The sequence below is a fragment of the Carettochelys insculpta genome, chromosome 2, assembly GCF_033958435.1.
Source record: "Carettochelys insculpta isolate YL-2023 chromosome 2, ASM3395843v1, whole genome shotgun sequence".
Lineage (NCBI taxonomy): Eukaryota > Metazoa > Chordata > Testudines > Carettochelyidae > Carettochelys > Carettochelys insculpta.
Genome location: NC_134138.1, coordinates 53,253,566 through 53,278,773, shown reverse-complemented (window position 1 = coordinate 53,278,773; position 25,208 = coordinate 53,253,566). Strand labels below are relative to the sequence as shown.

The window sequence follows — 25,208 nt, the reverse complement described above, 5'->3', positions numbered from 1 at the left end:
TATGCATACAAACAGGGCTCAGCATGACCTTTTCTATATAAATATCATATGAAGATGTCTTCATTTACTTGAATTTATCTCAGTATGATGCACGTCCCTTTTCTGTTTCAAATAACAGTCTTTTCAGATAAGTTAGGTTTGGATCTGTAAAGACAAGTGGTCAGTTCTTCCAAAGCCCACTAATCCAGCAGAACACAGTAAGATAAAGGCTTTTTGACTACTGTACTCTGCTGAGCCTTTTCGACCTAGGGAAGCTGGCTGGGTAATATTTGCTGAAAAACATTGTCTCCTGTAACTATCAGTACATCAAATTCTCTACAGGGGAAGGTGTGTGGACTGAACCTTCTAAGCACTCAAGTGTTTCAGGACAGGAAGTTTTCCCTGTGTATTTAAAAAAAAAAAAATCCTAATTGTACCAACCCCCCTTGCCCTACAAAAATAAAACTCTGTCACCTGCATTTCAACTCATAGACTTACTGTTTGCTTTTTAGTTGGCTGAACTTAAGGAAGCCAGACAATATACTCTGTTGGCTCCTAACAAATTGCTGTCTACGGAACACTATACCACTGGTTGTCCCAGTGCTGAGTGCCTCGAGGGATTAGGTATTCCCTTAAACCAGGGGTGAGCAAACATTTTTATGTCAGGCCCCAGTTTTGAGAGGTTTTGATCACTGACAGGCCAGTTAAAATTAGTGGTAGCTGAGGCCGCTCAGCAGGTTTGAGGCCATAACTCTCTACCCAGTGTGTTGGCAGCTGCTCCATTTGAAGAATTTGGTTTGATGATTTTTTGAGACCATTTAAGTAATTTTGATTAAAAATTGTAAGTTTACCTATCATCTCTTCATGTGTCTTGTGGCATAGTCTAATTTTTCATTAAACTATAATTTGGAGATAAAATGGTTTTTTTTCTTTTTTGTGTTTTTCTCCAAGTAGGAAAATTGTTTAATCTTATACATCATACACTAAGGAGAACCCTTTCAAACATGATTTAAGGACTTAGCTATCCTATTCATTTATTTTTTTTCAAGGGGATTTTTTTTACCCTCAATTTCTGCACAGTTACCTTTTTTAAATTTTTTTTGGTTATTGAGTTATATAAAACATGTAATTACATGTGAAACCATAACCACTCTTTTTTCTACCTATTTCACAAAAAGGAAGTATTTAATTTAAGTTGTTTTGTAAAACGTTCTTCCCTGGTGATATTTGACAAGATGGCACATCAGTCACTCAGTGTGATTCTAGGTGACTTACAGCAATGAGGTATTTAAATTTTCAAACAGATTTGCAAAAGAAAAAAAAAATCCATCTTTTAATACTCCTGTGTTTGATATTGCTGTAATTGTATTTGTGAACATGGAACTCAAACTATGTTAATTATACTATAGTGGTAATGTCAGTTATGTGGAAATAATGTGAAAATTATCCACTACAACATTGGAACCTCCTTTCCTCCTTGTTGCATAGTTTGAATAATTCTGATTAACACTTAAAGGTTGGGAGAAGTTATTTGATTTTGTGTGGATGGCTTGTCACTTAACAATCATTTATGAGAAGTTTACAGCAGCCTGTTAGAATGGAGGCAGTTGGGCTTACCTTTGAAGCATTTTAAGTATATTGTCTCTCCCATCTCTTGTCTCTTCAAAATGAACAATGATATAATTCCCAATGCCTTCCGAATCCACAGTTACTGTATTGCAAAAAGGGGCCACTGAAGATTCCGTATGCCATCTCGCTAGAATAAAATAACTGACTTTGAGCAGAATGGCAGGGAGGCAAGATCAGTTCTTCCTTATTCTGCCTGGTTTTTAAACTGAATCTTTCTGACAGATTGCCAGAAGTGTGCCAACAGTTTTTCTCAGAATATCAGGCAAAGATGCCTTTAATGTGTTGTTTGGGGACCGTCCTGTCCTTTGTGTCACTATAGGTAAAATATCATGCCACTCACTGAGTTCAACAATTGCAGTTTAATTATTTAAATGAGAATAATTGCTTATCCATTAGACAGGGCACTTTATTCAGGGGCCCTCAGGATTGTCACTGGTTAGCAACAAGGAAAGTTATTTGACTATTGTCAAATGGATCAGAAACATCCCAGTGCAAATCTGAAACAAAAGTGTGATATGGACCATAAAGAATGTGGCCATTTCCTATTGATCATGATAGGCATGTGTGTTCTCAGTTTGTCGTGTCACAGGTCTTTCCAGTTCAGCATAATTTCGTAAAGAGTAACTTATCAAGAGAAATATTTAACATCCTACCCATTAGGGCAGCAGTGAGCAAACTTTTTACTTGCAGCTCCACTTTTTGGCCCTGCAGTTAGCTGCTCCCCTCTGCCAAACTGTGGGTAGGTCACAGGAAGGGATGCTGGGTGGGCGGGGTGGTAGGAGGCTCCATGGGGTGCCCTGAAGGGGAAAGGGTGCTCAGAGGGAGGAGCCCAGTAGGGTATCTTACCAAGCCAGGAACTTGCCAGCTGCCCTTGCCATTTGACTCAGGGCCTCTGCACATTCTGAATGACCCAGCAGTGGGAGGGAAGGAGGGGCTGGTGTTCCCTTGGCAACAGCAGTGGTGGAGACCGCGCAGGAGAAAGCAGAGGGCTGGCAAGACAGCAGAAACTGCGGAGTGGGTGGGAAATCTCATGGTGCTGTGCTCTCACTTACAAAATGTCACATCTGCTCTGGGGGCACCCCACCCACCACTTTGCTCATCCTTGCTTTAGGGCATGGCCATTTGACTTCTGATTAAAGAAACAGTAGCTGCGTCTACACGTGCACGCTACTTCGAAGTAGCGGCACCAACTTCGACGTTAGGCGGCGAGACGTCGAAGTCGCTAACCTCATGAGGAGATAGGAATAGCGCTCTACTTCGACGTTCAACGTCGAAGTAGGGACCGTGTAGACGATCCGCGTCCCGCAACGTCGAAATTGCTGGGTCCTCCATGGCGGCCATCAGCTGGGGGGTTGAGAGATGCTCTCTCTCCAGCCCCTGCAGGGCTCTATGGTCACCGTGGGCAGCAGCCCTTAGCCCAGGGCTTCTGGCTGCTTCTGCGGCAGCTGGGGATCTATGCTGCAGGCACAGGGTCTGCAACCAGTTGTCAGCTCTGTGTATCTTGTGTTGTTTAGTGCAACTGTGTCTGGGAGGGGCCCTTTAAGGGAGCGGCTGGCTGTTGAGTCTGCCCTGTGACCCTGTCTGCAGCTGTGCCTGGCATCCCTATTTCGATGTGTGCTACTTTGACGTGTAGACGTTCCCTCGCTGCGCCTATTTCGATGTTGGGCTGAGCAACGTTGAAGTTGAACATCGACGTTGCCGGCCCTGGAGGATGTGTAGACGTTATTCATCGAAATAGACTATTTCGATGTCGCAACATCGAAATAAGCTATTTCGATGTTGGCTGCACGTGTAGACGTAGCCAGTGACTGTTAGCAGTCCATGAACATCAGGAGAGAGGCCATTTGTTCTAACGTTCCCTTGTTTGTAAGCTAGATTGCCAGATTTGTGGCTCTCAAAATCAATATATTTCTGTATAAAAATGGTTGATTGTCAGGCCTTTAATAAATAAATTCATTGTTTCTGGTAACTACTTTTCTAAAATAATTTTGAAGTACTAGTTTCATTGTGTACTACAACAGAGTTTATGTAGCATTTACTTTCCTTGCTACAGATCTATTCTTCCAAGATTCATCCTTTTAAAATAGGACATCATACACTTTTATGAAAATTATAAATATGCTTATCTGCTCTTTGATACGTGCTTAATTCCTGTCTCTGCTTTTCAAGGTACTAATTGAGTTATTCTTTGTCTGTCAGCTTTAAAAATGTTGGAGATGGTTGTCTTGGAAGTTTGTTCCTTTTAGCAGTAGTGTAAGCATCCAGCCAGTGTGTCTTATGCAGCATATTAAAGCGCAGCAGAAATACTCTTTTTCCAGCTTTGAATGCTTACCAACTGATGCTACAGAATGGGGCTGGTGCTGGAGCTGGGGCCTGCGCCAGAGTGCAGGGCTGGTCCAGAGACAGGGAATGGGGGAGTGCAGGCCCCCTTTGGCCCATGGAGCCCTCACTTTGGAGTCCCAGCCCTGTCACAACATCCCCACCCCATCACAGCATGGGGCTGGAAATGGAGCCCATGGGACTAGGGTCCTCACCAGGGTGTAGGGATCCTGCTGCAAATTTCCTGCTCCACCACAGTGTGCCTGCCCAGATGGGGCTAGAGCCTGTGGTGTGGGGCTTAAGTGGGGCCAACACCCCACTAGGGTATGGGACCAGGGGTCTGACCAATGCTGGAGCTGCGACCACGGGGCTGGAGTGTGTGGCTGGGTCCCCTGCACTGGGGTGGAGCATAGGGCTGGGCCTGGAGCATGTCCCCCTCTGGAGTCCCTGGCATGGAGCTGGAGCTGGAGCCCATGGCAAGGGGCCCCGTCTGGAGAACAGGGCAGTACTCCTGGAAGGATGGGTGAGCCCTTATCTAGATTATCCGTTACAGATCTTTGTCTAACCTCCTCATAAAAATATCCAGTGATGGAGATTCTACAACCTCCCTTGGCCATTTATTCCAGTGCTTAGCCACCCTGACAGATAGGATTTCTTTTCCCCATAATTCAATCTAAACCTCCATTGCTTCTTGTCCTATCATCAGAGGTTAAAGAGAATATTTTTTTCCTCTCTTCACTGTAGCAACCTTTTAGGTATTTGAAAGCTGTTATGTCCCCTCTCAATCTTCTGTTTTCCAGACTGAAAGAACTGGTGGTGTTTAATCTTCCTTCATGTTTTCTGGATCATTAATTGTTTAGTTGCTCTCCTCCATACCTTCTCCAGTTTGTTTACATCTTTCATGAAAATTGGTGCCAGAACTGAACACAACCCTCTTTCTCGTTGAGGCCTAATCAGTGCAGAGTAGAGCAAAATATTTGCTTCTTAGGTCTTGCTTACAACACTTTTTTTTTTGTTTTTGTTCTGTTTTGTTTTGTTTTTGCAATAGTGTCACACTGTTAACTCCTATTTAGCTTGTGGTCTACTATAACTTCTAGATCCCTTTCTGTAGTACCTGTTCCTATGCAGTCATTTCCAGTTTTGTATGTGTGAAACTTATTGTTCCATCCTAAGTAGAGTATTTTACATTTCTCTTAATTGAATTTCATCTTATTTACCTCAGAACATTTTTCCATTTGTCCAGATCATTTTGAATTCTTATACTATTCTCCAAAGCACTTGCACTCCTCACAGTTTGGCATCATCTGCAGACTTTATAAGCACACTCTGTGCCTTATCTAAATTGTTAATGAAGATATTGAACAGAACTGATCTCGAAACTCATTCCTGTGGCACTTGCATTGGCTTGTTCAAACCCAGGATTGTGAGTTCAGTCCTGGAGGGGGCCATTAGAGATCTGGGGGCAAATAGATTTGGGGAGAGAGAGCTCAGTGGTTTGAGCATTGACCTGCTCAACTCAGGGTTGTGAGCTCAATCCTTGAGGGGGCTGTTTAGGGATTAGGGCAAATAGATGTCAGGGATGGTGCTTGGTCCTGCTAAGAGGGCAAGGGACTGAACTAGATGACCTCCTGAGGTCCCTTCCAGTTCTAGGAGCTGCATATCCTCAGTTACATAACTCCAATCATTACACCTTTCCAGCATGGTGGCAAACCATTGATAATTGCTTTCTGGAAACAGTTATCCAAGCAGCTATGCACCCACCTTGTCGTAGCCTCATCAATGTTGTATTTCCCTAATTGATTGATAAGGTCACGTGAGACTATCGAATGCTTTAATATAGTCTAGGTATACCACATCTACCACTTCGTGTTTATCCACAAGAACCGCATCTACACTAGCTGACTATTTCAAAGTAGTCGGCCCAACTTCAAAGTAGCACGCATTGCATCTACATACACTGTGCGCTACTTCGAAGTTAAAATCAATGTTAGGCAGTGAGATGTCGAAATCGCTATTCCAATTAGAAGAGTAGAATAGAGAAATAGGAATAGAGCCCTCCTTCGACATTGGATGTCGAAGTAGGACATGTGTAGACAACCTGCATCCCACTATGTCGAAATAAGGGGGTCCTCCATGGCAGCAATCAGCTGAGGGGTTGAGATGTGCTGTCCAGCCCCTGCGGGGCTCTATGGTCACTGTGTGCAGCAGTTCTTAAAGCACCACAGACCCAGACTTCCTGTGGCAGGAAGCTGAGTGTGTGCAGGGAGCAGCAGCCACATGTGCCAGTCCTGCACACCTTTGAGAGGCCCCAAATTGCCCACCCACCACTCATGGCAGCCAGCCAGCCCCCAGGGTACCCCCATCCAAGGGGACCTAGGGCTTGCAGGCATCCACCCTGAGGGGGGAAGAGGCTATGGGGCCTCACCTGGACAGACTCTGAGCTCCAAGAGCTGTAGGGGCTCTGGGGTGAGGAAGAGGTGCTCCAAGTAATGGGGTGCAAGCGGTGGAACGCAGAAGCATTTACTTGGCTGGCCAAGGGCCCAGTTGTCCAGCGTCACCCTGCCCTCACTCTTAACCATGTCAGGAGTAAAGCAAAGGCAAAAGCAAAAGTAACACCCAGGCCCAGGACATGGCCAGCAGGTCTGGGGCTGCCACTGCTGCTTGCCCCTATAGCAGGGAGCTCAGGGCAATCCTGGGCCCCTGATACACCACCTCCCCTCCCAGCCATCCTCGATACCATAGCTGAGGAGCCCCAGAAAGCCTCTGACCAGGAGTCTGGGCCAGAGGCCAGCCCTGCACCCCAAGACCCACTGGAGGAGCCAGCCCCTGGGACTGCAGAGGAGGGCTCCAGTGAAGGGAAGCTCCTAATTGACCTCCCCTCCCAGAACTCCAGTGGGGCATCCACCTGATGGGTGTCCCCAACCGTGGGAATGGACCTTCAGGTATGTACCCCACAGGGCGCACACCCCCAGGTTACAGCCTGGGGGCATGGGACATGACTGGGTGTCACCCCATTCCCAGCTGACCCTGTACTGCCACGCCCCAGCTGGACCACAGCCCCAGCACCATGGCCTATCCCTGGGGAGAGGGGCCAGGGGGCTGAACTCCTGAAAGGGGCTGCCCCCAAGGACACCATGCCCATGGCCGGGGGACAGGGGACAGGGACCCGACACTCATGGGGGGGCATGGGCCAGGGCCCAGTACTAATGGCTGTCCTCTCTTTTCACACTTCCACAGCCGCACCATCCGAGGGCCACAACAGTGCAGTCATCTCCGTGGTGCCAGATAGCTCACCAGGAACATCCCACTGCAACAGCCAGCTGGGACAGCGACCACCACCAGAGCCAACTGTGAGCAGCTATCAACCCCCAGGTCCTTGTCCCCATCCAGCGCCAGGTGGAGGTGGTGGACCATCGTGTCCAATTGAAGAAGCAGGTGCTGGCCTGGTGCCAGGAGGTGTGGGGGTTCTTCACGCAGACATTCAACCACATCCTGGGAACCCTGGACTGGATTGTGGACTGGCTGCCACCCCCCACCACGCCACCTGCCATCCTTCCTGTCAGCCCACTGGGGAGGACTGTGGGGCCCTGGAGCTTGCCTGGCCATATTTGCCTCTTTTTTTGCCCCCATCCAGCCTCAACAGGGACCCTGGACAAGTGGTGGGAGGTGGTGACCCAGACCTGGTGGGGGTTGTGCCCCTCCACACCGGGTGTGGGGCACTGAGTGGCCAAGGACTGGGCCGCCCAGGTCCCCCTCCTCTGTAAACAGTTTCTCTCCATCTTTGTGGTATAATTTCCCCAAGGACATTAGTTCCGTTAAAGAATTGGTTTACATGTTTGGTTTGTTAATATAATCACAATTTTATTTTCAAAACACCCCAGTGTGTCCTGTGCTCTTTAGGGGGGGCAGTGTGAAGGTGGTGGGAGCAGTGTGTAGGAGGCCTGCCAGGGTGGTGCTCACTCTGCACCCTTGTCAGAATACACCCGCAAGGCCTCCTGGACCCGGACACCTCATGGTGGGCCTGGTAGTTAGGAGCAGTGGTTGGCTGGGGGTATGTCATGCTGGCCTCCACAGCCCACCCCTGCATGAATGCTTCCCCGTTGCTCTCCACCAGGGTGCGAAGTGTGCAGCACGTGCCCACAACCTGGGGGATGTTTGGGAGGCCCACGTTGAGGTGGGCAAAGAGGCAATGCCAGCAGCCCTTGAGACAGCCAAAAGCCTGCTCCACCGCCTGGCGGGCATGGTTCAGGTGGCTGTTGAACCTCTCCTGGCTGATGTTGTTGATGTGGCCTGTGTAAGGCCACATAAGCCAGGGCTGGAGGGGGTAGGCTGCAACTGCCATGAGGCAGAGGGGCACATGGTGTCCCCCAGAGGGAGATCCCTCTGCAGGGGGATGTAGGTTCCCACTTCCAGCCAGTGGCACAGGCCTAAATTTCGGAACACGTGGGCGTCGTGGGTGCAGCCGGGCCAGCCGACGTAGAGGTCTTGGAAGCTGCCCCAGCTGTCCACCGTGGCCTGGAGGGCCACTGAGTGGTAGCCCTTCCTGTTTATAAAGCATCCCCCCCGCAGTGCATGGATGGGGATCTGGGTCCTGTCCAGGGCCCCAAAGCAGATGGGGAACCCCATGCCAGCTAACCCCGCGATGGCTGCTTCCATGTCCCCGATCTGCCCAAGCCTGTGCAGCAGCAGCGTGTTCAGTGCATGGACCACCTGCAGGGCAGGGACATGGGCACCTGTGAGGGTGTGCTGGGTGTGCCCAGTACCCCTGCCCACTCCCTCTCCTGGCCTCACCCTGGGCCCCATCTTTGGACACCTTCCCCAACCCCGCCCCCCGGTCCCTGCCTGGGCCTCCTTTATCTCCATGACAATAGCCCCAGCAGTGGCTTTGCCCACACTGAACTGGTGCCCTACGGAGCAGTAGCTCTCTGGAATAGCCAGCTTCCAGACAACAATGCCAACCCTTTTCTCGAGGGTGAGGGTGCGCTGCATGTGGGTGTCATGGTGCCTCAGGGCAGGGATGAGCCACTGGCAGAGCTCAAGGAATGTCTGTCTGCGCATCCAGAAATTCTGGATCCAGTGGTCATTGTCCCGGTCCCCCATGACCAGGCACTCCCACCACTCTGAGATGGTGGAGTAGCTCCATAGCTGGTGGAGCACTTGGAGGAGGGGGGTGGTAGGAGGGCCCCATAGTCTGGGGCAAACCCCCTATCCCCCAGGGAGGGCTCCCCTTCCAGAAGGTGCTGGGCAGCCTCGTGTGCAGTGCTGAGCAGGGTGGCTCCTGCTTCAGCGATAGCCTGGGGGGGGCTTCCAGGTGCTGCTGCTGCTGCTGCTGGGGGTCCATAGCTGTGGGCACTGGGTCTGCAAGTCTGGTGTCAGCTCCTCAGGCCTCATGCCGTGCAGGCCGAGTGTGTTTGGGAAGGGCCCTTTAAAGGAGTGGCTTGCTGTTGCCCCAGAAGGGCTAGTTCACCCTGTGACTCATCTGCAGACTTTCCTGGCCCCTTATTTTGAAGGGAGCTGCTTTTGTGTGTAGACGCTCTTCCAGGGGGGCCCTTTCCATGTTGCCTGTCGCTATGTCAACGTTGAACATACTGATGGCACCAGCCCTGGAGCATGTATAGACACTTCTCATCAAAGTAGCTAATTTCAATGTCTCTACATCAAAATATGCTGCATCGACAGTGTTCTAGTGTAGACATAGCTAAGGTGTGTTATCCTACCACAAAAAGCCATCTGGTTGATTTGATAAGACTTGTTTTTTAAAAATGTATGCTGACTGTTCCTTATCTCATTATCTTCCTCTGAAATGTATTTTCTGCTGAGATAGAATCTGACAGGGGAAGGATACTTCATGATGTAGTTTTGCTAAGATGCAGATCTCTTTGTCCATGCCCCTCATTTGGGACCACTGAAGTTCCAAGGGTGCCGGACAAGGCAGGCGAAACCTGCATAACAATGGTGTGTAGGATGTGACTACAAGGGAGCATTCTGTCACTCAAGGCCAAGAAGTATAAAGACACTTAGGTCCTTTTGCTTGTGTTTTTTATTTTTGTCACACTATGGGCTCTGCAAATTCAGTGAATGGGAGTTCATCTGCATGACTCAGATTTAAGTGAGGGCAAGCAAAACAAGAGTAAATCTTCAGTCCTTTTGTTGATGATTACTCAGTTCAGAAGCAGGGAGTTTTCAGTTGCATGAGCCACCTATAACCTGTACAGGTAGGGGATCCTCTTGGGGTAGGGGTGTAATGATTTCTGGAGAAGAGCTTCTCTTTATGCTAATTAATGGCCCTCTCCTATATGGCCTTTCATATAGTCACTATATAACTACCCAAATGTTACGTTAAAATATCAGACTCAGATATATAAGATTAATTCATGGAGCAACTCATAAGCATTCAACAAAATCTAAACACTAAACATGTTCTTATAATTATAATACCTGTTTAATCAATATTAACCCACAAAAGAGCTGGACAGGTTCCAGCTATGTATCTGTTAGCCTCCATTTGAGACATGGGGACCTTAGCATGAGGTGGTATCTGGACTCTCAGTGTTACAGGACCATCCTTCATATGGAAGGTTTCTCATAGAGTATCTTTAATAACCTATATATATAGAAATTCCTCATTCCTGTATCAGAGAGGTAGTTGTGTTAGTCTGTATCTTCAAAAACAAGAAGTCTTGGAGCACCTTATAGACTAACAGATATTTTGGAGCATAAGCTTGTGATGCATGTGATGCGATGCAGCAGGTCTTTGCCCACGAAAGCTTATGCTCCAAAATATCTGTTAGTCTATAAGGTGCCACAGGACTTCTTGTTGTTCATTCCTGTATGAATTTCTAAGTGAGTCTGGTCTGTGAGCAGAATCACATATACTTCAGATGTTCAGAATGACCCAAAAGAAATCACTCAAGCTTTGCTGAAAGCAAAGCTGGGCCAAGCCAGTGAGTGCATTGTTGTGTATTTATTGATATTACAGTACTGTCTGAGACCACAAATCAGATTAGGGTTCTATTATACTAGGTGTTGTACAAACACTGTTGGATGCAACCCTTGTCCTGATCATCTTAGTCTATATAGCTAGAACAAAAGGTGGAAGGAGGACATATTATTCTCATTTCTAAGACCTAAGGAAGAGAGGGAGATAGAGCCTGACCTCCTCAAATTTATCCACAACCTGAATAGCAGGTAGTGGGGTTGAGCCTTGAACTTGTGAGGTGCAGTCCAGTGCCCTATTCACAAGATCATCCCTCCTCTCATATTAAAAACAATGAGGAGTCCTTAAGACTAACAGATTTCTGTGGGCATAAGCTTTTGTGGGCAAAAACCACTTCATCAGATGCATTGGAGTGGAAATGCCGAGGCACAGATACCTATATAGCTACATCAGGCGATGTACATGGCATTGCTTAGCTCTTTAGCTGAAGTAATTTTTTGGAAATAAGTGAAAAATGTCCTTGCTTTCTTTTTTTTCTTTCAAGGATAGTATTTTTCAAAAATGAAGTCTGGAGTGAGAGTTGAGGGGTGAACAGGGGCTGGGGTGGGTGGCTTAGGGCAGAGGGTTGGTGGGGGCTCAAGTTGAGGGACTCAAGGCAAGGTAAGAGGTGCAGAATTTGGGTTAAGGGTCTCAGGACAGTGGGTTGGGAGGTGGGGCAGGGGGGTTACCAGGGCCATCCGTGGCAGTGAGGGTGACCCCGCTATGACAGCAGCTCATCACAGGGGGCAGGGCAGCACTCCCCAACCTGTGGCGGCTCCTGTGGGGGACAGGGCTGAGCTCCCCACCCCGTGACGCCTACTGGGATGAGGAGGATCAAGGGCTCCTTGTTTGTCAGGTGAGGGCTGGGTTTCTGTTGGCTGGTCCCAGTCTGTGGGGGTAAGGGGGCAGCTTCCAGCCTGCTGCTATCCCCCAGGCATGCAGCTTCTCCAGGGTTTTTTTGCTAGGCGTAGTGGCCACCCTATCTTACAGCCTGTTGGAGGTGTATCAGTGCTCTGTGGGCTGCTCCCACTCAGCCCTGCACTGGACTTGGCGGGGCAGCGCTTTGCAGGCTACCCCCAGCCTACTGTGGCCCCCTCCATCCTGCAGCCTGTTTGGTTGGATGCTTCACAGGCTGACCAGGCTTCAGGGTTTCTTCCCCACTTCCAGTGCCCCCTGCAGCCCACAGACTGTTGGTGGGGGAAGATCAGGCTCTGGGCGGGGGGCTGTACCTCCCTCCTGCAGACCCCCCACCATGGCCTGTAGGCTGTTGAAGTTAGGGTGAGACTCTGGGGCAAAGGTCGGCAGCCTGTGTCTCTGGAACCACATGTGGCTCTTTAAGGAGCCACTTGTGGTTCTGAGTGCTGCTGCTGCTGACTCTTCTCATGGCTCTGGAGGCTGCCATGGCTTAAGTAAAATTTAGTTTTTTGTTTAAGTGGTGGCAGCCTCCGGAGCTGCTAAACAGTCAGCTGCAGCAGGGAGGAAGGTGGCAGGGCAAGGAGCTGCTCCACGTGGGGGCATGTCAGGTTGCAGGAGAGCCTGGGGGAGAGGAAGCCAAGCCTGACCTGCTGGAGCTGTGCAGCCACGCTCAGAAGGAGGTGGCAGGGGGAGCAGCAGCAGTGCGTGGAGCTCGTTGGCTGAGGAAGATAAATCCTGGGTCTGAAGGGGTAAAACCTGGGGTTGGGATAGTGGTTTGGGGCTGACGGGGCTTAAACACGAGGGCACAGGGGTGTTTGCAGGAAGGGGAATACAGCTTGGGTATAGGAGGGCGGATTTGGGGGCTGAGGTGGGTGAAGTCTGGAGATAGGGGTAATAACTTTCTCACTGATCCAAATAATTGTGTTTGTGCTGTTCTTAAAATAGGGGTGACAAAATCACGGTTTGGCATTATTTATTTAGAACTGACTTGTATTCACGTACATTGCAGCTCTTGAAATATTGATTTTTGTAACTGAAATGGAAAAAAGGTCTCTTGCTATTTTGGTTGGAGACCCCTGCTCTGGGGGTACCTTCAGAGTCCAGTGGTTTGCAGGGGGGTTCTTGGAACTGCACCCCAGCCTCCAGCAGGCTACTCCACCCTAGAGTCTGCAGGCTGTTATGGTGGCAGGCTCTGTGGGGCTTCCTCCCTCAAACAGCCCCTCTACAGCCTGCAGGCTGTCTGGGGAGGGGTCAGGCTTTGAAGCCGGGGCTGTGCCCATCTAGTGGCCTTACACAGTATGCAGATTGTCTAAGGGGGGCCAGACTCTGGGGCGTTGCCTCCCATCCATGAGTCTCCACTTCCAGCAGCGTCTGTGAGGGTCTACAGGCTGCCCAGGTAGGGCCAAGGCTGCCTGGGCAAAGCCAGGCTGCAGGGAACAACTCCTTTTCCAGCACACCCCCTCCAGTTACCCCTCCCCTCCATGCTGACGATGGTGTTGGTGGGGACAGGCCCTGGAGGCAGTCCTCTGTCTGGCTTACCCACTTTTAGCTTGTAGGGTGTCTGAGGGGCAGGCATTGGTGGATTTCCCCTGCTTCAGTTGCCTCCTGCCGGCTGTCTGGGAGAGCAGGCTCTGGTGGATTATTCCTCCCTCCCCCATAGCTATCTTCTCTCTAGCATTCCCACTGTGACCTGTGCCTGGGTGGGCCTCCAGCTTCCTAGCCTATGGTCTGCATTCGGTCTGGGGGCTTCCCTACCTCCAGCTGTTCCATCTATGGCCTGTAGGCTCTCCATGTGAGGGGGAGGGTGGTGGGTGGGTGAGCTATGGGGTTGGGCGGGAGAATTACTTACTTGGTCTTCGTGGAAGGCAAGATGTCAGAGCCCCAGCCCTGCTGGTCTCTCTCTTGGTGCTGCAATTGCCCCCAGCGGCCACTCTCAGTATCACATCCCTCCTGTCTGTGCCCCTCCCTTTCACCTCCCTCTGCCTCTTCCCTTTCTATATTCTGAGAAACCCTGGGATTTCAGGTGTTTCCCATTTTCCAGGCACAACCAAACCCTCACCTAGGTTTAAATTTGCGTAAGAGGAAGCTGCATACCAAATGTTGTTGTCATAGCTCTTACAGTTTAAGAGGATCTCTTGAACAAACGTAGCACAGTCTGACTCTAAAATATAGATAGTTAGGCTACATCTACACTAACTCTGGAAGAGTGACTGCTTAGGTTTGATCTTCTGGGATGCCATTTTGCACATGCATGAAACACTGACCCCAGAACTCCTCACAAGCCTCAAGGATTAAAGAAGGTCAACAGGAGGAGCACTCCCGTCAACCTTCTGCCGTGAAGACAGCCATGGAAGTCGATGGCTGCAAAGTCGATTTATGGTACGCAATTGGTGTACCAAAAATTGTATAGCAGCTGTTGACCTTCCAGGTAAGTATAGTTGTAGCTTATAAAGATGGAAATCAAGTGTGGGACCATAATTAGAGGCCAATTCCACCAGGGTGGATGTGGATTACTTCCAGCCGCTGATGTGGAGTTATGAATAGCAAGAAAGGAAAATTGCCTTTTTAGTGAGAGAACCATTCTAAAGCCATATTTAGTCCTGATGCAGTTGCAGCTCTTCTTTTTCTTTTTGTAGTCTCGGTTTGAAACTTTTTGTAGAGGAAGGCTACTCTTAAATCTATTACTGAACATCCAGAGAGGTTAAACAGGACAGACTAACACTCCAAGACTTGTCCTCTTATGAAATTTTCATGTTTCCTGTTTTATCACACTGCCCAATAAATCCCTCTGCACTACTGTCAGGCAGGCGAGGTTTGCATGTTAAACCTGGCTCAGATTTGCATGGTGAAATTTTTAATGAAGGCAGGTAGAGTTATAAGTTATATTAAGGATTAAGAAAAAGACATCGGGTAATATTATTCAAGGCTTTGCGTAATTTTGCTCTCTGCAGTTATGGTAGTCTTTATTGGCTATGGGACTGCAAATTCTAGGTTTTAAGAAAAGCAATAGATCTAGAAGTTGATGAATTTATGTTTCTTCCATATAGCTTGAAGAGAGCAGATTTTTTTTTCTTTTTTCCTTCTGGTGTTATTAATGCTAACAGGGCACAAAAATCCCTGTGTTGGGAATATTATGTCTTCTGTGTTTGTCTGAAGCAAATACTTTCAACCAAGTTATGACCTCCTGATAATAGATGTTTATAATAGAAATGCTAACAGAGCCTTAAAAGAAATATTATTGAAGGGGAACATTTATAAAATAAAAATGATTTTTCTTGTAATTTTCAGTTTTTCTTGAGGTATTATATGAGACAGTCATGTCTGAGTAAGAACTTTTTTCCTCCTAGTCTCCTTGTGTCCTTCACAGAAAACTGGCGGTTTGATATCAAAATTGGTTACAAAAAGGAGTGTGAAATCACAAACTCAGCCTTATTACCTACTTGAAGGTTTCAGACTGGATCCTGATAGCTTCCAAATGCCTCAGTTCCCATTGATTTTACAGAACAAATGGGACTTATGTTCAAACATTGCCGGTAGTTGAAGGCCATTGACAGCTCAGTGGATTGGGCCCTTCAGTAGGAAAAGAGGATGATCTAGGAAAAAGGAAGCCCATATTTCAACAAAGACATCATCAATAATGGAAAAAAAATGACTAGGCAACCACTATGGAACAGCAACTGAAATGTAAATAGGTTTATGAAGAATAAAAATAATAAATACCCTAGACGGAAGTCACTCTGACTATACACCAGCCTATATATTGTAAGCCATAATCGCTTTCAGTTGCTTTTGTCTTATGAACAGATTTGAACAAGTGCTGTGATTAATAATAGGCTCTATTTGTATAGAAATACTCATAAATAAGAAAGCGCTACATTTTGCTATGTTATCTGCAAAATGCTGATAATGATATGCTGGCTGTTCTTCGGATTGTGTCTATTTAAACCACAGGTTTTGTTATTGCCCATATGGCACAATTTTTAAATAGTGCCAGAAACTCTTCTTCATATTCAAATGCAACAAGCATCAAAGCATCAGAAATACTTAAATTAATCTTATCTCTCTGACACTTTGAATCAGTATTTTGGGATAAAATGGTTTAACCATATGGAACTATTACTTGCAATTTTTCTGTTTCAAATTGATGGTGTTGTTGAAGCTCCTCTCCAGTCATGAGATTTTAAAATCAGGATACTGACTTTTACTCCTGAAGTCACTAGGGGAAGCTAGTTATTGAACAACTAGAGTTTTACATTTGTAATACTCAACATTTCTGCCACGCTAACAAGGACAGACCTGTAATATTAGAAAATGACACCAAAGAATGTGGACTTGCATAAGTCTGTGTATAACTAGGTATATCTTCTAAGATCTTCAGTCTAAATAGATTGTAGATGTTGAACAAAATTATTGAGGAATTGAGCCATTAATTTCTACTTTGTGATATCTGCACATGGAATACTAATAATTCATATCGTGGATAGCTTTATAATTTCATCACCGTATTATAGGCTTATCAATGTACATAAAATTAGAGTGAATGAGGGGCATTGAGGACATAATTTTAATACTTCAGCAAAGACAAACAGTACATTGAAATCCCATCTGTGTTATGGCACTGGGCCAAATGCCTTAATAGAATTTTTGCACCTGCTAAGTAACTGGAGGACTGTTTCCATGTCATAAGGGGCACATTCATCCTAATTTGAAGGATTCACACAAGACTCTGCCATCAAACCTCTAGCTTGGCTTGCTGCATAGGTTCTAAATGGAGCAGCTTGTGAATGGGTGTCTGTATGGTCTGCTTTGTTCCACAAACTATGGAGGGGTAACGAGTACCATCTCTCTTGTGACTACAGTAGGTGAGGCCACTGCAGGTGAGCCACAGATGGATTCAGGAGCTAAAGGGACCACATAGGTGTCTGGGAGGCACTTTAGGTAGCTATTCCAGGTGATGTTTGACACAGTAGCTGTGGGAGGTCAGAAGCACAGCTCCACAGCCAGCTTCTGGGTTGGGCAGATTGATTTCTACCCCTCAGAACTATCAGAGTTCCCTGCACAGAGCGTAAGTACTTGGCTTTTGTGTAAAAGTTGGGAGGTACACTTCAGATGCAAGTGGTTTGAGGTGGTGAGGGGTTAAGCTGGGGAGGTGGGAGGGTTCAGTTTTGGGCCATGAAGGGGTTGAGCCTGGGGGTAGCTTGGGGCTGAGAGAGAATTAAGCCTGGTGGTTTGCGGGGTGGTGGTTTGGGGCTGAGAGTGGTAAAGCCTGGGGGTGGGCTGGGGCTGTGAGGGGTTAAACCTGGGGGTGGGAGGAGGCAGTTTGGGTCTGCGAGGGGTTAAGCCTGGAGGTGGGGCAGAGGGAGGGAGGAATCATCAGACTTGAGTTCTGGCACCTTTTTTCTAGGAAAAAGAAGCACTGCCTGTTTGTGTGTATGTATGTATATATATATATATATATATATATATATATAAAACATATATTAATATTCTTCTGTGCATGACAGCTGCACTGCTTCTGGTAGTCTGCAGGAATGATTCCTGTTCTTCACAGTGTTTGGCAAGGAAGGCAGGCTAGAATTCCACTTATGTTGAAGAATTCTCCAATTTCAGTTCATGGTATTTTGTGCTCCATTATGCAAATTAATTAAATGATGGACAGGCTGTCCAGCTACACGGTGCCTAAATGTGCATGCTGTAAGATAATGCCACCTTAGTACGAAAGGGGAGGAAAATAATTTCCAGGAAGCACTGTAAATCTGTTAGCCACAGGCAATATTGAATACGACAATGAAACCTGACAACAAATCCATTAACTGGAGGACAGCAGATCTTAAAACATTAAATTATTGAATGCTTCTGCCTCTGGATAAGCTCTGATAATTTTAAAAATTTACAACTTTTCTGCATTCTGAATTTTTATTAAAATATATAAATTTGTGCCTGTGTCTTTGTCATCATTTTTCTTTTAAATTAACCGTATGTCTATATGTGTCATTCTGCAGTGGCACAGCTGTACCAGTATAGATATTCCAGTGCAGTGCATCTGGCAAATACATTCTATGCCAATGGAAAAGAGCTCTTCCTTTAGCATCAAAAAAACCCCCTATACCTCCAAATAGCATAAGCTGTGTTGACGGAGAAGCTCTCCTACTGACATAGTCTGGTTCTGTGTTTCTCTACCAGGGCCTATGCTCTGGTACCTCAACTCATTTAGAGATTTGCCTAGTCTTCAACATGCTACATTAAATAAATAAATAAATGAGTAAAGTCTGTGCAAACTAAAAGTTCATTGAGACAATGACTTGTTTCTATTGCTTCATCTGCCTTATGCTGAAATGTAAGTACAGGACTTCTATTCCCATTCATTTGTTTGAAAATAAGATGGTAGAAAGCCAGCAAGTTGTCAGTAGTAGTCTTCTGTGATATTTTTGCATGATTTTGTAAGTAGTTTTTAAGTGAGGCATAACTTGGTTGTATGCAAAACAAATTTGACTCCTGCAAAGGGTACAGTAATCTGGAAAGGTTGAATGGCCCTTGTTTCAAGATCTTAGATTACTTTAGGACCATGTTTCTCAACTGGTAGAATGAGTACCCATAGGGATATGTGAGAAGTCTTGGGGTATTTATAGTTTTTTTTTTTCTAAGGGGTAGTTTATTTTTTTTAGAAAAAGAGAGGAAACAGTTGAGAGACACTGGTCTGGTGTACATGAATATGTATGTCACTGTAACTTGTCACTTGGGTGGAATATTTACACCTTGGCTACGTCTACACTAACCCCAAACTTCTAAATGGCCACACAAATGGCCATTTAGAAGTTTACTAATGAAGCGCTGAAATGCATATTCAGCGCTTCATTAGCATGCGGGCGGCCGTGGCACTTCAAAATTGACACACCTCGCCACCGCGCGGCTCGTCCCGATGGGGCTTCTTTTCGAAAGGATCCCGCCTACTTCAAAGTCCCCTTATTCCCATGAGCCGATGGGAATAAGGGGACTTCGAAGTAGGTGAGGTCCTTTCGGAAAGGAGCCCCATTGGGACGAGCTGTGCGGCGGTGAGGCACATCAATTTCGAAGTGCTGTGGCCACCCCCATGCTAAGTTTGGGGCTAGTGTAGACATGGCCCTCGAGTGACATAAGTTTTACTGACATAGCGTGAAGATTAGACATAGTTTTTCAGATTCCACCAAATGGGTATAGCCTTAATCAGTTTGCTATTGTACACCTGAGAACAAATTCTACTCTCTCTTCTGCTTGAGCCAAGGTGTGCTGTGGAGAGTAGAACCAATGGAATTCTGCATGGTGGGGAGCAGAATGCAGTGAAGCCCTCCCTTGGGGCCAGTTGTGTACTGCAGTTCTAGGGAAGGGGCCTGGGCAGGCTAAGTGGGGGCAGCCAAGGGAATGCATAGGGTTGGGTCAGTGGATCTATAACCACATGGATATATCAATCTAATCCTTCCATCAGATATGGAGTGCAATAATCACAGGGACAGCTGCATCAGTAGGGTTATCAGAATGAACACAGAACAGCCTTTAGGGGAGCAGTCTTCCTTCAGGGTCATTCCCTGAACCAAGTCTATGTACTCCAGCTTGGTGTAAGGAAACAAAGAGAGACACTTGACTCCAGTAAGCAAACAACATACCTGTTACTGAAATCTGTTAGTGAAACCTTGATGAAATGTGTTCTTAGGACTCCCATGTAATCTGGAAAATGAGGCATACACCACCAACTATCTTGAAAATCCTTGAATTTTTTTTTACCATTTACATGGTGAAGCGGGCCAATGGAGGTGAATTTGGAAATGAGACTTCAGCATATTTGCTGACATCTACCAATATTTTTTAAATGAATGATATTTATTAGTGTACATTTAACGTCCTTATTGCAGTTAAGAATGTAAGAATGACCATACTGGGTCATACCAAAGGTCTATCCAGCCTAGTGTACTGTCTGCTGATAGTGGCCAAAGCAGGTGCACCTGTGGGAGTGAACTGAACAGGTAATGATCGCTCTCTTGCCATACATCTCTAGCCCCATGAATATGCAGCACCTCATTAGTATAGTGGCAGCTGCTTGTGGTTCGAAAGTGCCACTTTTCATTATGCACCACCAATGTAGATGGGGGCTTTTTGAAAGGACCCTCTGACTTTGAAAGGAATAAATAAAACCAAATAGGAAGAAGAGGCTTTTGATGTCTGGGGTGTCCTTTCGAAAGGCCCCCCGTCCACACAGGTGGGGCGTGATTCTACAGCGGTGCTTAGAATTGCATGTGACTGCCATTATGCTAATAAGGTGCTTCATATTCATGGTAGTGCCTCATTAGCATCTTCCCAACTTGCTCATTACCATACCCCTTCCAAAAGGAAGGGGCTAGTGCAGACATACCTTTATGGTCCTAGCCTTCACAGCCTCCTCTGGCAAGGAGTTCCACAAGTTGTGTGCTGTGTGAAGAACAACTTCCTTTTATCTGTTTTAAAACTGCTGCCAATTAATTTCATTTGGTGTCCCTTAGTTCTTATATTAATGGAAACAAGTAAATATTTTTTCCTTGTTAACTTAATCCAAAAGTGGCACTTTCGAATCATGAGCGGCTGCCGCTATACTCATAATTTTATATATCTCTATCATATCTCCCCTTTGTCTCTTCTTTTCTCAGGTGAAAAGTCCTAGTCTCTCTAATTTGTCTTCATAGGGGACCTCTTCCAAACCCCTAATCATTTTAGTTGCCCTTTTTTGAACCTTTTCTAATGCCAATATATCTTTTTTTGAGATGAGGAGACCACATTTGTATGCAGTATTCAAGATATGGGTGTACCATGGTTTTATAGGAGGGCAGCAGGCTATTCTCCATCTTATTCTCTATCCTTTTTTAATGACTCTTAGCATCCTGTTTGCTCTTTTGACTGCAGCTGCACACTGCATGGATGTTTTCTGAGAATTATCCATGATGACTCCAATATCTCTTTCATGATTTGTTGTAGCCCCCATTATATTGTATGTATAGTTGGGGTTATTTTTTCCAATGTGCATCACACTCATCCCTCACTATATGAGCTCAATTGGTTCCCAAATTTCTGCTCTTAGGTGAAAACTCATAAAAACAACATTAAATTCCCATTAAAATAAATGTAAAAGTCTCCAATTCATTCCAAGCGCTTGCAACTTGACATAAACCAGTTGAGTTTAGGTACTTTTCTTATGTATTTGAATAGTTTGGCACCAGAAATAGGATGTAGCGTATGTATGTAGAGCAGGGATTCCCAGTGTAGGGGTTGGGACCCAAACATGGGTCCCATTAGATTTGTTAAAAGTTGCCAGCTGGGCAGTTCCCAGCTGCAAGTGGCTGTTAAAGAAACCATTTTCAGTCTCAACACTGCTGCGTCAGGCAGTTATCTATTACTAGAGATAGCAATTACCTTATGCCTAGGTACTGAAAGTTTAACACTTGAGTTAGTTGGCTTTACTGACTGTTACCTGCTGGGAGCAGGAAGGCTGGGGGAACCACCCAGCCAAGCAGCCCCAGTGAAGAGGCTCCAGGAGGAGGAGGAAGAGTGTCTAAGGCTGGGGTTGTTTAGGGATGTGGAGGTGGTTTAAGACTACGGGAAGTTTGGGGCTTCTGGAGTGGGTGTAAGGCTGGGGGTGGTTTGGGGCTGCTGGGGACAATAAATCTGGGGGCTGCAAGGGAGTCTAAGGCTGAGGGAAGTTTGGGGCTGCTGAGGGGCTGTAAGGCTGGGGGTGGTTTGGGACCTTGGGGAGGATGTTAAAACGTGGTGGAGGGTGAGGTCTGCAGGGGAGGCAGGGGGGATACCAATACAGTAAACTCTCGAGTTACCCCGGGGTTGTTCCTGCAACCCCTGCATAACTCAAAATGTCCTGCGAGGGGAGAAGAACCAGGAACCACCAGGACTGGTCACTTTCCTGACTCCTAGAGTGACAGGAACTGGGAACCAGGGTCAGGCTGGTTACAGTCTCCCCGTGGCTTGCGGGACCTCAAAACTGATCAGCTCATGGGTTTCACATTCCCACCAGCACAGGGGAGGGAACCAGGCTAAGAACCTTCTCCCTCTCTTCCCCCAGCTGCATGGCTGTCAGGCAGCTGCATGTCTGAGGGAAGGGAGTGAGAAGGCTCCAGCCCCAGGGCTGCAGGTCTCCCTGCCCCCCAACCAGGGACCCCACGGCTGGCTCCACTCTAGCTACGAGTCTGCGGGTCTCCCTGCCCCCCCCGCCACGGCTTGCTCATAGAAGCGGGAGAAGTTCACTCAGTTAGTGAACAAAGGTAGGTATGTGCATCCCTTATTTTAGCAAGTACTCATAAGTAAAGTACTCATTAAAAGAGGGATGAGTGTATTTTGCATTTATCCACATTAAATTTCATTTGCCATTTTGTTGCCTTGTCACTCAGTTTTGTGAGATCTTTTTGAAGTTCTTCACAGTCTGCTTTGGGCTTAACTATCTTGAGCAGTTGAATATCATCTGCACATTACCACTTCACATTTTACCCCTTACTCCAGATCATTTATGAATATGTTGAAAAGGATTGGTCCTAGGACTGACCTTTGGGGAACACTACTAGTTATCCCTCTCCATTAGGAAAATTTACCATTTATTCCTACCCTTTATTTTTTGTCTTTTAACGACTTCTTAATCCATGAAAGGATCCTCTCTATTATCCCATGACAACTTACTTTACATAAGAGCCTTTGGTGAGGGACCTTGTCAAAGGCTTTCTGGAAATCTAAGGACACTCTATCTACTGGATCCCCTTTGTCCACTTGTTTGTTGACCCCTTCAAAGAATTCTATTAGATTAATGAGGTCTGATTTCCCTTTACAGAAACCATGCTGACTTTTGTCTAATAAATTGTATTCTTCTATGTGTCTGACAATTTTATTCTTTACTATGGTTTCAACTCATTTGCTTGGTACTAACATTAGACTTCATGGTCTGTAATTGCCAGGATTGCCTCCAGGCCCCTTTTTAAATATTGGTGTTACTTTAGCTATTTTCCAATCACTGGGTACAGAAGCTGATTTAAAGGATAGGTTACAAACCACAGTTAATCGTTCCACAATTTCTCATATGAGTTCTTTCAGAACTCTTGGGTGAATGCCATCTGGCCCCAGTGACTTGTTACTGTTAAGTCCGTCAATTAGTTCCAAAACCTCCTCTAATGACACCTCAGTCTTGGACAATCCCTTAGATTTGTCACTTACAAAGGATGGCTCACATTTGTGAATCTCCCTACAATTCTTAGTTGTGAAGATTGAAGCAAAGAATTCATTTAGTTTCTCCACAATGACTTTATCATCTTTGAGTGCTCCTTTCGTATCTTGATCGTCTAGGTGTCCCACTTCTTGTTTAGCAGGCTTCCTGATTCTAATGTACTTTAAAATGTTTTCTTATTGCTTTTTGAGTTTTTGGCTAGTTGTTCTTCAAACAACTTTTTGGCTTTTCTTATTACATTTTTACACTTAATTTGGCTGTGTTTATGCTCCTTACTATTTTCCTCACTGGGATATGACTTCCACATTTTAAAAGATGCCTTTTTATCTCTGCATCTTTTACATGGTTGTTAAGCCATGGACCATGTCTACACTAGCCAAAAACTTTGAAATGGCCATGCAAAGGGGACTTGGAAGTAGCCAGGGTCCTTTAGAAAAGGACCCCCGTCTGGATGAGCCGTGTCAATTTTGAAGTGCCGTGGCTACCCGCATGCTATTGAGGTGCTGAATATGTATGTCAGCGCTTCATTAGTAAACTTCGAAATGGCCATTTGCATGGCCATTTCAAAGTTTTTGACTAGTGTAGACATGGCCCATGGCTTAACAACCATGTAAAAGATGCAGAGATAAAAAGGCATCTTTTAAAACATGGAAGTCATATCCCAGTGAGGAAAATAGTAAGGAGCAGATGGGAATAGTATGAGCGGATAGGAATGAGGGGACTTCGAAGTAGCCGGGGTCCTTTTGAAAAGGAGCCCTGTCTGCATGAGCTGCACAGCGGTGAGCCGCGTCAATTTCGAAGTGCCACTGCTGCCCACATGCTAATGAGGCGCTGAATATGTATTTCAGCACTTCATTAGTAAACTTCGAAATGGCCATTTGCATGGCCATTTCGAAGTTTTTGGCTAGTGTAGATATAGCCATGTTGACACTTTTTTGGGTCTCTTACTCTGGTTTTTTTTTTTTGGTTTTTTTTTTAATGTGGGTTATACATTTAAGTTGGGTCTCTCTTATGGTGTCTTTCAAAAGTTTCCATGCAGCTTGCAGGCATTTTACTTTAGTCACTGTACCTTTTTAATTTCTGTTTTTACTAACCTTCCCATCTTTGCTTACTTCCCCTTTCTGAAATTAAATGCCACAGTGTTGGATTACTGAGATGATCTTCCCCCCAAAGGAATGTTACATGTTCTTATATTATGGTCACTATATCCAAGCGGTCCTGTTACAGTTAGCTCTTGGACCAGATCCTGCACTCCATTCAGAACTAAATCAAGAACTGCCTCCCTCCTTGTGGGTTCTGTACCAACTGCTCCAAGAAGCAGTCATTTAAGATATTGAGAAATTTTATCTCCGCATCTCATCCTGATGTGACATGCACCCAGTCAATATGGAGATAATTGAAATCCCTTACTATTATTGAGGTTTTTTAAAATTTTGATTGCATCTATAATCTCCTTTAGTATTTCATAGTCACTATCACTGTCTTGGTCAGGTGGTTGATAAGAATATAGCATTAGGGATATATTTTGTGAGCAAGGAATTTCTATTCATAGAGGCTACGTCTACACTAGCCAAAAACTTCGAAATTGCCATGCAAATGGCCATTTTGAAGTTTACTAATGAAGCGCTGAAATACATATTCAGTGCCTCATTAGCATGCGGGCAGCTGTGGCACTTCGAAATTGAAGTGGCTCATCGCCGTGCGGCTCGTCCAGATGGGGCTCCTTTTCGAAAGGACCCCGGCTACTTCGAAGTGCCCTTATTCCTATCTGCTCATAGGAATAAGGGGACTTCAAAGTAGCTAGGGTCCTTTCGAAAAGGAGCCCTGTCTGGACAAGCCGCGCGGCGGCAAGCCATGTCAATTTCGAAGTGCTGCAGCCACCCACATGCTAATGAGGCGCTGAATATGTATTTTAGCACTTCATTAGTAAACTTTGAAATGGCCATTTGCATGGGCATTTCAAAGTTTTTGGCGAGTGTAGACACGGCCATAAGAACATAAGAATGGCCATACTGGGTCAGACCAAAGGTCCATCCAGCCCAGCATCCCATCTGCCGACGGTGGCCAATGCCAGGTGCCCCAGAGAAGGAGAACAGAAGACAATGATCAAGTGATTTATCACCTGCCATCCATCTCCTGCCCTTGTTATGAAGGCTAGGGCACCATACT

At 46.1% G+C, this 25,208-nt stretch overlaps 1 protein-coding gene across 1 annotated transcript in view; it reads left to right on the top strand.

The window, feature by feature from the left end:
* Positions 1–25,208, top strand: part of CNBD1 (cyclic nucleotide binding domain containing 1) — a 350,612-nt gene that overhangs the window by 201,763 nt on the left and 123,641 nt on the right. The gene's annotated exons all lie outside the window — the stretch shown is intronic.